Here is a 15,101-nt window from a genome sequence, read left to right as displayed (position 1 = left end):
AGGATATGTTATTTTGCTTACTAAAAATTAACAATATGTTTTAATCTCATAGAAAATTATCTTCTAACACTTAGGATTCCTAACAATTCTCTCCCAGAGAAGTTGTAGGTGCCCCATTCCCAGGCTGGATGGGGCTATGTGCAGCTTGGTCTAGTGGAAGGTGTCGCTGACCATGGCAGGGGGGTTGGAACTAGACAATCTATAAGTTCCCTTCCAATCCAAACCATTCTATGAATCTGTGATTCCATAATTCTATGAATTCTTTCTGTGGAAGTTTTGCAATGCCTGCACCACCTTGTGCAACAAAATGAGAACAAGTATGCTAGTAAAATAAAGTTTTTTGATTTGATTTTTTTCTTTAGTACCTTCTACAAGAAGTATCCATATTCCTGTGCCCTAGATTCACTTACACATGACATGAAGATTCCAGAGCAGGACTGCAGGAAGCAACAGTAGTCTGAAAGCAGCAAAGATCGGTAAGTTTTTGTTCTGTACTGGTTTTTAACTCACTTATTTTAGAAACAGTTGTGTGAAAGTTCTCCTGGCACTCATTTATCTCCTATATAAAAATACCGTAAACATGTGTGTGAAAATAGTATTTTTGATGACAGTCTACTGCAATGTCACATATACATTTATGATGTTGATGGAAAAAAAGAATTGATTTATACTGTTCTACCATGATAGGTAGTAACTAGTTAGTAGTAATTAACATGTTTTATTGCTATTCAAAGATGAAAATAATTAAATGAATTAAAAAAAAGTGCTGGCATTATGAATAATTCTCAAGGAATAAAAATCCTGGTGTTTATTTTAATAATAATGAAAATGGGAGCTATAATAAAAAAAACCAACTCCTTATAACTAGCCATAAAAAGAGAATGCTTTTCTCAATAAATATTTCCAGAAAGCAGCAGAGGTTCTCTGAAAGAGCCATATCCAGTGCACAGTGCACAGTAGTGGGTTTGATTCAGATAAGCAAAACCAATTACTAATCATAATTTCTTGAACAGATTAGAGGTGCCTCTTGTGTACAGTGGATTCCCTGTCTCCTAAGAAAGCAGTGAGATAGTATAGGCATCTGCATCAAGCCACTTCAGATAAAACTCCTGATTTTAGTGGGGTAAGGGCATTTTGGTAGCATGAAGGGCTGTTGGAAAAGAAGAGTCCCATAGGAATCTACAGTATTGCCTTTTAAATTTTGATATTGCAGCAATTTATTAGCTGCAGGCACAGGATGTCTGGTGCAAGCCAAAACAAAGTCTCAGAGCTGTAGACTGAAAAATCTGTTTTCCTAAATATTCATAAAAGAATTTAATACAAAAGCCCCTCAGCCAAAAGTTTCTATCATATTAAAACTTTATAAGTTTTAAATATTTCTCATGTTCCATGATAGAGTCGAATCTTCTTGACTGATTAAATAAAGTTAATGACTTCTAAGAAAGCTTTCTTTTTCATCTCAATCCTGGATTATTTGGTTTATGTTCTCACTTTAGGCTTAGTTATGAGACTGAAAAGAGGAAGCAAAATGAAGGGCATTTGACTAAAGTCAACCATACACAAACGGGAGGCAAACCCAGAAAAACAGTGTGAAGATATGGACAGGCCAGAATAGAAGCAGCCATGACAGGTGAGTGGCAAACCTTCAATTTGAACCATACAATTTTTCCAGATTAAAACAGCACTAACAACCCTCTTCTGTACAATACAAAAAGCTTTCAGGTCTGGTCAGTGCTGTGTTGGAAAAGATACTTTTAAACAGGCATTAAACAATAAATATCAAAGCTTCTTAAATTGCTCAGAAAAAAAAAAACCATAATTTTGTGTTTTCAACCCTTGGAGCAGTTGACTGGCAGGGATAAAAACACAGTGTTCTTCAGGAGGGGGGTCATCCTGTCCCTAGACCTTCATTATAACCATAAACAAAGGAGCTGAAAAAGGCTAAGTAAACAAAACTAGAAACAGTTTCTTCTTTTGAAATTCATACACAAGTTAAAGTACATTGAGGAAAGAATTTTGTTTCATTTGTTCTCTGCTGCCCTGCCATTGCCTAGTAACATTTTCAAACAGTGCTGGCTACTGCCTGGAAGCAGAATTAGTAGGAGGACTGACTTTCTTCCCCCAAAGAAAATATTGTTTTTTCAGTGAAATATTGAATGCTTAAGGTCTGAGGCTGACCTCATAAATTTTCAACCTCAAACTTTCATGTTTAAAACTGGTTTGTTTGGATTTTTTAAATGTGGAATGCTACTTTAGTGCCTCGTGGGAACTGCACCTCAATTGCTCATATCCCATATTTTTTCATGATGTTCAGTGAAAGTGCACCATCTCACATGAAAAATGGTCACATTTTAGGGTTTAGTGCAAACAATTTTCTCTGGAAACAAACCAACTGAATACCGAAACTTTCCACATAGCAACGCTTGTTGGAGATCAAACTTATGATGCATGAAAAGCAAAGACTGCTTCTGCTAATCTCTTGCAAAGCTGTGGTAAAACACACTCAAAATTCACCTGACTGATGTTGTCAGTTCATATAAGCTCACATATAAAAAAGAACTATACTGAAAAAATAGTTTAAGATTAAGGGTCTGGTGCATATCTACAGTTGCCTCCAAAAACCTTAATTTACCTACCATGGATATCCATTGTCTGAATTGAGTGTAAGAGGCAAAAAAGGGAAGAAGATGTGATTACATAACTAAAGACTATATTGAAATGCAATTGCATGAGCAAACAGAATAAAGGTTGCCAGTTTATCTGATGGTTCCTAACTTTCAGTGTCAGACCTCAGTTCCTCAGCCTGTATTCCTTGACAGTTGGTCACATACCAGCTGTGCTCCCACAGTTGTACTGCTAAAACTGTAAATGACAGCAAAAGAACTTGCAGCCTAAGTAATATTTCTGCATATTAATTTTAAAGTTAATTCCTTAGCTGTGGTTTGAAAAGGTGACTGAAAACTTTTTTTATGTGACACTGTAAAAGTCTCTGTCATCAGATTTCAACCCTCAGCTGTTTTTCACATCACTGATGTCAAAGCTTGACAGAACTGACTTTTGGTCAATAGAAGTCTGTTATTCTTTGTGGGAGTATGAGTCCTTGTGCTAGTACATAGATGCCCTCATGAAGTAGAAAGCATAACAAACACAGTGATTCCTCTGTGGAGTGAATTTGTGCTCTGTGTGGGACTTCTTGATTGAGGATGGATAGCTGTGGCTTCCCTTCTAAGCATGGGTGAAGGGATCTTGCTCATTTTAACATAAGTTTTCCATTCAACCTCCTCGCTGGAGTTGGAGGACCTAGCACTGGCTGTGTGTTTGTGCTAGGAAGTGCGGGGTTGGTCACATGTTGAAGGCAGGCTGTTCATTTCTAGGCACAAAAAATGCCCAAGCCTGTAGGATGTGGCTAGGCATCCTTTCATCAGAATTCAGTGAAGACCCTTATCTTACAATATTTGTGGTTAGTTATTTTAGTATTGGTAAATATCAAAATTTGATGGAAAAATTACAAGAACTTCTCAGAGGAGATGCAATACCATTTTGTAAGATTTGTGGAGCCACAGCCAGCCCCATGCAGCAATATCTCATTGTTGAAACAATCACAGGAAGGTTACTGCAATACTTAAGAGTTATAAGAAAAAAGAGACCTTGAAACTAGTTTTTTTTTTTTTTCTGAAATTCATTTAAAGATACTCTGATGCAGCTGTGCAAAGGACTTCTGTACTCTTTGTATGGATGCTGAGTCATTCTGATGTCAAATGCATGAAACCTGCAGGAAATTGAAGGTCTGTTGTTGCTGAGTCATACTGGCATGTGCATCTTCTCAACATCAGCTGGCACAGAGGGAGGACTGACATGCATCTCTCACTCCTCACAGATCTCCTTGTCTCTCATTAGCTTGGAAGACTGAGGTCTGCTTTGGACATGACCTAGGGTATAATGCTAGGAATACTCTCAGATGATGTTTATTTCCTGGTTGCTTCTTGAGTTTCTAGTTAAAATGGAATGTTAGGTGGAAAATAAATGAATATTATATAGATTAGATTATTAACAACCTTTTAAACTATTCTGATATTTCTATTAAAAGATCATTTTCTCTGCTGCAATAATGGAAAGAGAAGAAGCAGGGTCAGAACTTTCTGTGTCTGTTACACATGGTGTGAGCTGCACCACTCATTATGTGCCTCTGAAGACACCAGAGAAGACAGCTTTCATTCCCAGTATACAATACTGATTTTAGTTGTTTATACCTTATTGAAGCACTGAGTTTAAGCCAAAACCTTTCATACCCTGCCTGTGCTCCTGGCTGAATGCTGTAATATTTCGGCCAAATAATTTAGCTCCTTCAGTGAATGAGGATAGGAACAAAGAGCCACTTTGCTCATGTTAATACTTTGAGATCTTTTCTGTAAAATTCTCCAGCACCACCCTGCTTTTCTTTGAAGCAGGAATTGTAAGTTTGGCAGAGGGGCATTTTTTACGTCAAAAATAAGCCTTCCATCATGCCTGTGAAAATCCTCCCAATTTTTTGTTAAGTCATAATAATTACGTCAACTGCAATTAATACAGATTCAGGAAAGTTGTGAGAAAGCTGTCACTTCAGGCTTTTTAGATATCTCCAACCGAAAGAAAGGACCACTGCAAAGTTCATTGTTATTTTCAGATTGTTACTTTACCAGTAGCTGACCAGATGTGTTATGTATACTTTCACCACAAAGCAAATATACTTCAGTCAATGGCTTTGGTGAAACTCATTTTTCATGTTTACTTACCATAGCTTTCACAAGTATCTCATAGGAGCCACACATTTCATAGCCTCCTATGTGCTATTACTGTAGAATCATAGAATAGTTAGGGTTGGAAAGGACCTTAAGATCATCTAGTTCCAACCTCCCTGCCATGGGCAAGGACATCTCACACTAAATCATATCACCCAAGGCTCTGTCCAGCCTGGCCTTGGACACTGACAGGGATGGACCAGTCACAACTTCCCTGGGCAACCCATTCCAGTGCCTCACCACCCTAACAGTAAAGAATTTCTTCCTTATATCTAACCTAAACTTCCCCCATTAAAGTTTGAACCCATTCCCTCTTGTTCTATCACTACAGTCTCTGATGAAGAGTCCCTCTTAAGCATCCTTGTAGGCCCAAAGGACCATCTCTACCTCCTTTTCCCGTATTGGACTGTCAGCCTAAATGTAAACATTAAATATATCCAAGAACAATTCCTGGATCTGGAGGTTAACTGGAACCATGTGATGTATGCCTTTATGTCTAATAGCTTCTACCTTCTAAAATGGATTTGGCATATCTAAGCCACTTATTAGGAATGGCAACCGGCCTTTGCTAAGTCCTGTGCCCAGGCATTGCTCAGTAGAATGCCACCTGGCATGTAAGTGTGTATGAAACACCGTAAGGCTAAGTATTTGTGGTCTTCTATACCTTAACATGCTTTTTACTTAAATTAGCTACCCTGAATCATAAATTCAAATTATCATAGCTTTTTTTCTTTGGACATAAACAGAGTGAAAGGATATTTATCATTACTGGGACAAATCTTAAATCTTATGAAAAGCCCTCCCATTAGCACCAGTTGTAATAAGATTCAGAGGCTGTCTCTACCTAGTATTAGAGCAGCTCTGTGGAGAAGGACTTGGGGGTGTTAGTTAATGAGAAAATGAACATGAGCCAGCTTCAGTGTGTGCTTGCAGCCCAGAAAGCCAACCATATCCTGGGCTGCATCAAAAGGAGCGTGACCAGCATGTCAAAGGAGGTGATCCTGCCCCTCTGCTCTGCTCTCGTGAGACCTCACTTGGAGTACTGTATGCAGTTCTGGTGTCCTCAACATAAAAAGGACATGGTACTGTTGGAACAAGTGCAGAGGAGGGCCACGAGGGTGACCAGGAGACTGGAGCACATCCTGTATGAAGACAGGCTGAGAAAGTTGGGTCTGTTCAGCCTGGAGAAGAAAAGGCTGCATGGAGACCTCATAGCAGCCTCGCAGTATCTGAAGGGGGCTACAGGGATGGTGGTGAGGGACTATTCATTAGGGACTGTAGTGATAGAACAAGGGGTAATGGGTTGAAACTTAACAGCAGAGGTTTAGATTGGATATAAGGAAGACATTCTTTCCTATGAGGGTGGTGAGGCACTGGAATGGGTTGCCCAGGGAGGTTGTGAATGCTCCATCCCTGGCAGTGTTCAAAGCCAGGTTGGATAAAGCCTTGGGTGGCATGGTTTAGTGTGAGGTGTCCCTGCCCATGGCAGGGGAGCTGGAACTAGATGATCTTAAGGTCCTTTCCAATCCCAACTATTCTATAATTCTATCTGAAATTGTATATTGGGTCCTTGCAAGATTTAAAAAAGCAACATTGTTATCAAATTCCCATTTAAGTCATAGGCCGTTTGGTCACCTGTCTCTGTGAACATTGGTAAATGGCATGAACTTGCACTGAGGCAAAATTTCTATCAGAGGATCATCAGCAATAAGAGTAATAAGATGTGTGTATGAAAATTTGAATTTTGCCTTTACAAATTTGACACTAAGTCATAGGGCCATGAAAGACAGGTTACCTAAACTGATTGCATAAACTCCTAGAGTGTTATACTAGAGATGGAGGAATGAAACAGAAAGTTACATATCTCCTGAGTTCCTGAAATATTTGCACAGTTACCATCCACCCATTCCTATCTGTTTGACTGTATTTTTCAAAGGCTGGTAAAACTAAACCCCAAACTTTTAAGTATATAACTTTCAAGATTTCTCCTTGAGACCAGGAACACTATTGTCACAAGTCTTGTAAGAATTTCTCTCTAACGAGATTTTCAACTGTGAAGGCAATCTAACGGCAAGGAAATAGTTAGGACCTGCCAGCTGGAACACTGTATTGAAAGTATTGAAGTATCTTAGCTTGTATATCCAAAGTATTGACGTACCTCAGAGTGACAACGTTTTGCAGAAATGTGTTTAAGAATATACAAAGTTTTTTTTGTGGGTTTGTTTTATTTTATTTTGTTTTTTCTCTTTTTTTCAGAGGCAGGGAACTTTCTTACATGTTACCATTGATTCTGGGGTACCACCTAGAGACACTGGATACCATTCTAAGTCCATGCCTTGCTTGATAAATAAGTGATTTGAGAAGAGTTAAAATAGATATTGGTTGCTGTCACCAATTACCATTCCTTTGCTCCTTTTCTGAAAGTGTTTCAGAAGTTCTGACTTCATTTTAACACAGGGATAACCATGCTGTGACATAGTGACAAATATCACAAAATGGAATTGGCAACCTCAGTCAACTTTCGTGAGAAATTCCTCTATTAATAACTAAAGAAATTAAGGGTCCTGGAAAATAATCATAACCCAGCTAAATAACTTGAATCATAAGTGGGTTTTAGCTGTTATTTTTCTGAAAACAGAATATGTCTGGGGATGGAGTATGCATTGCAGGTTTCATAATGAGCCTATTAGGAGATCAAGGTTTAGTAGTAAATCCCCTGGCATTTCTTCTTTTCAGCTAGCTATTCCTTACAGCTTTTCTTTAGTAATGAAGATTTCTTTTATGCTGCAACTAAGTACTCTTTCTTGTCTAAATAGTGTAAAATGTTTCTATTGGTTGCAAATCAAGGTTATTTCATACTCGATTTCAGACTGAATGTTTTACAGCTTTTGACGTAAAACATGAATCTGTGAGGATGGTGCCACCTAATGTAAATTTAGAACATGACAACTATTTTCCATTTGACGTTAAATTGCCAGTTGGGATTGAAAGGTTAGGAATTTAGTGTTCTTTTATCCCTTCTGTCTAATTATCTGGGAGGCTGTTCTGCCAGAGATTTCCATGGAATAACTGAAAAGGTCTTATTTCTACAAGCTTCGCTTCTATTCTGGTCTTTTTTTCACCAACATGTTTTGAACTGTTTCTTGATTTTTAAACATGGAAAATACAGAAAATGTTTGACTAAGTATCTCTCAAATTTAGCTGCATGCAGCTCTCCTGGCTTCAGTTGGATTCATCTATTACGTGAGAACATTTTCAAAACCTGCTGAGAAAAAACAAGGGAAAATGACATAGAGAAAGCCTAATAGAGTAGCAGCTGTCCTCTGTCCTAAACTACTCTCTTTCTATTTGTATTGATGCAGACTTAGGCACAATCATGTCCAGTCACTGCCGTAAACCTCAGTGCTGCTGGTATTTGCATCAATAGGGTCAACTCAGATTTTGAGAGCATGTGTTGTAGTTTTCAGCAGTTTACCTCTTCTGCATTGCTGTAACTTAAGTATTGAGTCTCAGATATGGTTGAACCTGGCCAGAATTGTGTTTTAAAGAATTTCTTCTGTAAGAGGAAAAGGGATTTAAAGTTATATAAGGATAAGGAGAGATCAGTGGTTAACAAATGAACTAAAGAAATGGCGCACTAAGTAGTCAGGTCTGCACTTGTCTAGGCCAGATCAGTTTGGATCAGATTGGGATAGACTAAAAGGTGTCAGCTGAGCTGCTGAAATCAGTGAAGCAGACCCGTTGATATCAGTAGCAAGCTGCACACAACTGAAACTGGACACCATAAAATAAAAGTCACAATTAAGGCTAGTTTAGCACAGGGTTTGACAAAAAGACCAAAAACCAACCCACCTCCCCCTAAATCACAAATTTCTCCAAGAAACTGTTTTCTGTGACACTGGCTTGTTTTCAAGGCCTCCTTGAAAATATGAGATGGGAATATATTTTTTAAATGAAAGCAAGGATTCTTCAATCATCTTTCCTAAGGCAGCTAGGGCTCCAAGAAAATGCAAAAGGTATTGTGACACTTGTGATAATATTCTTGAGTGCTCCTTATAATATGTTTTTATACTATTTCCTAGGGCAATTCAGGAAAACATGAAAATTGCTTGATACCATTGATCGTCCATAAGTGAACCAGAACCGTATTCTGATTTCAGTGATCCCTAGGAAAAATGCAGATTTTTGAGGTTAATTCTAGTTAAACTCATATAACTAGTCTTACATTTTTACATCTGTGATAACTTTTCCCTGTGCTCTTATGACTGATTTGGATTTCTTGCTCATAGTTAGGAAAGTTTTTGAAGACTATGTAAGTATTCAAGTGCAACTAAACATAGAATGACTTTTTGCTTTTCCGTTAATTGTCTCAGACAAGAGCTTGTGGGGATTTCTGCTAAAATGGGGTTGATTGTTAGGCAATATGGCAAAAGGGCTCTTCAAGACTGAATGAATATGGAAAAGAAAAAGCTGTGGAGGGTGATGGCAAGTAATGAGAGATAACAGGAATCAAATCATGGTGGGCTGGTCATGGTCCAAGCTGACAGCTGATGGTAGCCATGTAATCTTCTTCCAGCATGGATTCATGGCCTCCCAAATTGGCATGGTTCTGGAAGAAATTATGAGACTTTACGCAGTTACAGCATCTCAGCCTATGACACTGTTGTGTTGATGAGTCAAGAAATATCTGTTGCATCAGCCAGGAATTTGTGTGGTAAATCAATGCGGAAAATCCCAGCTGCCACAGAAGATGGTGGTGGTGCTGCTGTTGTGCAGCTTCTTCCAGTTCACCTCAGAGAGTGTGTCATAGTTAGACAGCATCACAGGGACAGCTATAAAAACTGGAGCAAGGTGTATTGGGCAGAACTAGAGGCATGGGAATACTTCTAGCTATAGTCTTATTTTTGTTTTGATTTTATATTCTTCATGACTTCTCTAAACCCCTTAACATTATTTCGTACCTGTTTTGGTTTGTTGTTTTTTTTTTCAAATTCCGTTACAGTGACAGCAGCTGTATATAGGAGCAACTTTGCAAATGACAGCTGGCCTACAAGAAAATACTTTTAGTACAAGTCTCTATTAAATCTATGAAGAACAAACTGGCTTCCAGACTGGAAGAGAAATTCTAGTTTTGGCAGGGAACGAAAGCAAAAAATAAAGCAATAGATAAAAAAAACAGAATAATTTTCAGTCACCTAATTAGGCAGAGAAAGCAGTGGAAAGGATGAAACATTTTTTATTCTTTTTATTAAGAATGATACAAACTCACAAGTGCTTGGCTGCTTGTGTAAGAGAATCACTTTGACTCATGTAATGTCAGGCTCGTCATTGTCTTCAAATCAGTGGTTCTTTATAATTTGAAGAGAAGTTTTAAATCCTAAATATAGAAAAAAAAGTGTTGTTAAGAGTAAAATAAATAAAAAGGTCCCTGTGTTTTGTTTGCACATTTGATATATAGAAGACAAAGAACTGGGAAAGGTGTGATAAGGTTGGTGTTTTATTTTAATGTTGGAATTATGGAAAGCATGTATTAAGACATCATTTGAAGTTCAAATAGTGTTACAGTTTCAAATCAACCTTTTTGACAGCTATAGTTAATATGAGCATAAAATAATTCTTTATTACCTATTGATAAGATTTCTTATGCATGCCATTGATATAAAAGTTAAGTTCATTAACATCTAATACATTTTAGGCTAATTTTTCAGTCCTATCCTTGTCTGTGAGTGCCTAACTTTTGGCACCTGCAAATAGAGGAGTGAGCAGCGCTTTGTTGTGGCATGTCTAGCTACATATCTGGAGTATAAATCACTGGGCAACAAATGGGGGATACTGCATAAATGTGGTCATGCATAGCAAAGGCATACTTGTGAGAATATGGGAAAACCATATGAAGAAATCTTAGAAGAGGACAAAGCACAAAGATAGCTACCGTAACTGAGTAAGGATCAGTGCAAGTCCAAGCTCTAATAATGTTTCTATTTTTATACTTTACTAGGTAGCAATATGGAATTTAATTAGCTGAAGTCTTTTGTAAATCTTGATGATGAATAATCTTTTATGCCATCTGTGAATAAATAAAGAAGAACAATTTTTTCAAGACAAACTACTACTAATAATCATGACAAGGCACAGGGTTAGAGGTGAAACCAGAGATATGTTGGTGAAGGAACATATAGGTTTTCCTGAAGGGATTTTGACATTCGAGTTTCAACTTTGGCATTTTATTGCCAGCCTTTATGTATTAGTACAGAATGTCACAGGTTTATGGCAGTGAAGGGGAGACTGAGTATCTCCTCTTGCTGGCCATGTAATTGCTAGCCTTGGAATTTAGGAGGCCATGGATCTTTGTTCTCAAAAGCTCCTGAGATAGGTTTGTGGAAAATCCATCTTAGCTTGTATATCCATGCAGTACTGCGCAGTGTGGATGTTAGTTGGCACTAAATAGCTGGCACCAGTTTAGGAATCTCCACGTGTTATAAAAATCCTATAAGGCTGTGAAAGGCCTTTTGTTTTGAGGGCTTCTGAAACTGTAGGAAAAAAAATTCTATTTGAACTGTTTTTTTCTGTTAACCTTTAGTTACCTACATTAGCTGTTTTTAAGGAGAAGACTACTTTTGGTCCAGTTGGTGTGGATAGGTGTCTTTCAGCCAAACAGGATTAGAAATGGGAGTAGTCACATCCCATGAAATTTAGGTGATGAGAAAAAGTGATAAAATTATTTTGAGAAATTTTACATGCCTAGGAGAGGATGACAGGATGTAATCCCCCCTTCTTCCAACCTGAGGAGCACTAAGCATTATCCAAGACCTAGCTCAGTTACAAAATCCATATTCTCTAAAGTTTCTTTTGAACAATGACCCACAGAAAGTAACAGCTGAAGGTAACCTACACTACTGGGAAGAAAAAGGAAGTTTCCTGGTGGATGCCCTGATTCTTTGCTGCTTAAAATGATGTTAATTTGGAGCATATAGAAATTTTCCCTTCTGGAAAACCAATTTGAACGGGAGGAGAATACAAGCAGTGATAATTTTAAGCGTCTTTATTTCAACCTTTTTAACCTCTGCTATAGCTAGAATCAGAAGAAGTTCTAAGCCAAGATGATGGTGAAGTTGTGCGTATAAGGTTGCTGACAGCTTGCCAGCAGAAAGCTCCCCTGAACTGGAAGTTATTTGCTGCAATAGCTGTCGTCAGAGAAGCTGTATCTGTTTTTTAGCTGCTGAAGAGCTGCTAATGGAATTATGAGCAGTTTGCACTTTCTCATTACCACTTATTCATCACAGACAGTGCATACAAAGTACCTGTAGTTAAAGTATTAAGTGATCATTTTTGTGACCTTTTGTGTGTTACATTTTGAAGTGTCTAGGTTTTAGATTAGTTTTTGATAAACTGTGGTTGAAGCACAGCATATTTAAATTGAATAATTGCACAAACTCATTACTTCTACATTCTAAAAGAAAGGGATCGTTTTTCGTAAATCTGTTTCTCCTCCAGAGAGCACTCTTATGGGTTGTTCTTCTGAGGATCCTTTTCCAGTGATACTACTAAGAACGTATAACTTGAGGAAGTGGGTTCATTGATAAGGATGTTAAACATGACTTTGTAGCCAATATGAGCTGGAGAAAGAAAAGAAATAAAAAAAAGCACGGAGTTACACTAATGTTAAGATTGAAACAATCTCAAGGCTTTTTATGAAGGAAGATCCGAATTCTGCTACACCTACTTGAAAGAATTAAAGACTAGAAAAATGGTTCTGTAATCCTGTGGAAAAGGAAGAGAGGAGAAAATATGGGACAAGAAGCTGAAAGAGAAGAGACGGACAGCTGCAGGCCATCCATCTGCCAAGAACCGAGGTTAGTGGGGTGGGGGTGATAGGGATGTTTCTCTCAGCTGCATCCTGGATCAAACAGTAGTCATTACTCATACTTTTTGACCCTGTGACTCTTTAGTGGCCAGTGCAGACACTACACTGGGTTTCCAGTGATTTTCCAAGTGGAATTCACCATTTATAGTGTCTATTATACATAATTCAATGAAAAATGTAAAATAAACATGATACCATTAATTTTATTTTCTCTCTATTGGATACTAACTGAATGTTTCTTTCTTTTAGCATACCTTCCTCTGGAGCTTTTGTTTTGGGGGGAAAGACTGTAGAGAGGTTTGTTTTATGAATACTCCCACACCCACGTGAAAACAAGTTTTTGCAAAAACTTAGTGAAGAAAATGGCTTTCTAAATGCACATGTAAAAGCCAGTTTCCTTTTTTTGTTTTTTTTTTTTTAGAAAAATTGATATTCCTCTTGGGAATACGGTAGATTGGGCCTACGGCCACACCACCCTGAAAATGCCCGATCTCGTCTGATCTCGGAAGCTAAGCAGGGTCGGGTTGGGTTAGTACTTGGATGGGAGACCGCCTTGGAATCTCGGGTGCTGTAGGCTTTTTTTATCCACCCCTTATTCCATACCATTCACGTCATGCCCAGATCCCACATTTTCAATACACCATCACTCTTAAGTCCACCCCTCGATCATGAGACATCTCTAAGTTGCATCTCTGGACTGATAGCCTGAAGTATCTGGGCCCACCAAAATCATTCACCGTCCCCTTCAGCAGTTCTACAGCTTGCTGCTGGGGACTCCATACAGCTGCCTTCCACCTCCAATGCTTCCAAAGCACTGGAGGGGCCCAGTGGATCAGATACCCGGCTATACTGTCCCACATGCCCTGCCACTCATGACTGTCCAGCCTTGGGAACAGTCTACTGGTGCTCCTCTGTACTTGTCTAAACTTAGACAAGACCCAGACCTGACTCTGCTTAACTTTTGGGATCAGACAAAATGGTTGTGGATGGAACACACTCTGTGTGTGTGCCACCATGCCGAAAACCATCACAATCAGCAGGCAGGTCCCAAGGGCACCCAAAAGCCATTCATAACCGTCAGAACTCTCAAATGATGCTGCTGCACTTGTCACTGGGGCTGATGTAGCTGCCGTGCTTGCCAGCTCTCCCACTATCCGCTTCTCTTCTCCCGAGTCCGGATCTTCCTCCTCTGCCTTGCTGGGAAGTGCTGCCTGGTCTCCTGTATCCTGCTGGGGCTCGGCGGGTGACTTCTGGGGAATATTCTCGGATGCTGCGGGGTTCGGAACGGCCGCAGGACTCGGTTCCTCCTCTGCCTTGCTGGGAAGTGCTGCGTAGTCTCCTGCATCCTGCTGGGGGTCGGCGGGCGACTTCCGGGGGACACTCTCGGCCGTCGGAGGGTCGGGAACGGCCGCAGGACTCACCCTCCCCACAGCCTGATCCCCCTGCTCAGCTACCGCCCTGCTCTGCTCCTCCCCCGCCTGCTCCCGCTGCTCTGCCACAGCCGTTTGGCTCCCCGTGCCGCTCTCCCTGGCAGCCTCAGCTGCCGGCAGCTCCCGGGGCCGCTCCTTCCTGGCTTCACGCAGCTCCACACAGACGACGACGAGGATAAGGACAAGGACGGCGAAGAGCAGCGGGACGGCCTGGTACAAGTTCAAGTCCACGGCCACGTCCATCCCCCCCTGCTGCCGGAGCCCCACCGTATTACAAGCCTCCGACACAAACACAAACACATCCAATCCATACACCAAGTACCCGGTAAAATCCCGAAACAGCGAGATCCAGAGAAAAACCTCTAAGAGCCAATAAATCAGCATTGTGACAAGAGACCATAAATCCGCTCAGATCTGTTCTTATCTCAATCCCTCGGGCCCCACGTTGGGCGCCAAAAAGTGTCGTGGTTTAAACCAAGTCCCCCAACTCCCGGAGAGTTAGGAAGGAGAATCCAAAGAATGTAGCCCCCACGGATTGAGATAAGAACGGTTTAATTGCTAAGGCATAACACAAAACCCCTACTGCCATTTACTACTACAAATAATAATGATACAGCAAACAAGTGAAGAGAATACAACACCCCACCAGCCACCGACCCATAACTCACTCCACCCTGCCCGGCCGAGCACCATGTGCTCCCTCCTCCATTTTCCTCCAGAGCTCTCCCCTCCAGGCTTCTCTTTCCCAGTATGCATCCCGGGCATCACGTGCTATGGTATGGAATACCTCATTGACCAGCCTGGGTCAGGTGTCCTGTCTCTCCTTCCTCCCGGACTCCCCTCCCACCTGGCTGAAAAAAAAAACCTTGAACAAAAAACACCCTCAAAACATGCTCAAACCATGACAATGAGATAACAAGGTTTTATTGAGGGACAAAGTCAATAAAGCAAAAGCAACAGTGCTGGGCACGTGACCATAGCCAGAGGAGCACTGATTAGCATTTGTTACAGGTTTGTATAATTTCACTA

General features: G+C 40.0%; 1 non-coding gene across 1 annotated transcript; it reads left to right on the top strand.

Annotated features, from left to right (window-relative positions):
* The first annotated feature begins 13,100 nt into the window (after positions 1 to 13,100).
* On the top strand, positions 13,101 to 13,219 carry LOC117435973 (5S ribosomal RNA). Its single transcript, XR_004549518.1, has one exon. It is a non-coding gene; the product is annotated as a 5S ribosomal RNA (ribosomal RNA).
* The last annotated feature ends 1,882 nt before the right edge of the window (positions 13,220 to 15,101 follow it).

This window comes from Melopsittacus undulatus, chromosome 3 (assembly GCF_012275295.1).
Source record: "Melopsittacus undulatus isolate bMelUnd1 chromosome 3, bMelUnd1.mat.Z, whole genome shotgun sequence".
Taxonomy (NCBI): Eukaryota; Metazoa; Chordata; class Aves; order Psittaciformes; family Psittaculidae; genus Melopsittacus; species Melopsittacus undulatus.
The sequence above is the reverse complement of the archived record's forward strand: the minus strand, read 5'-3'. Positions and strand labels throughout refer to the sequence as shown.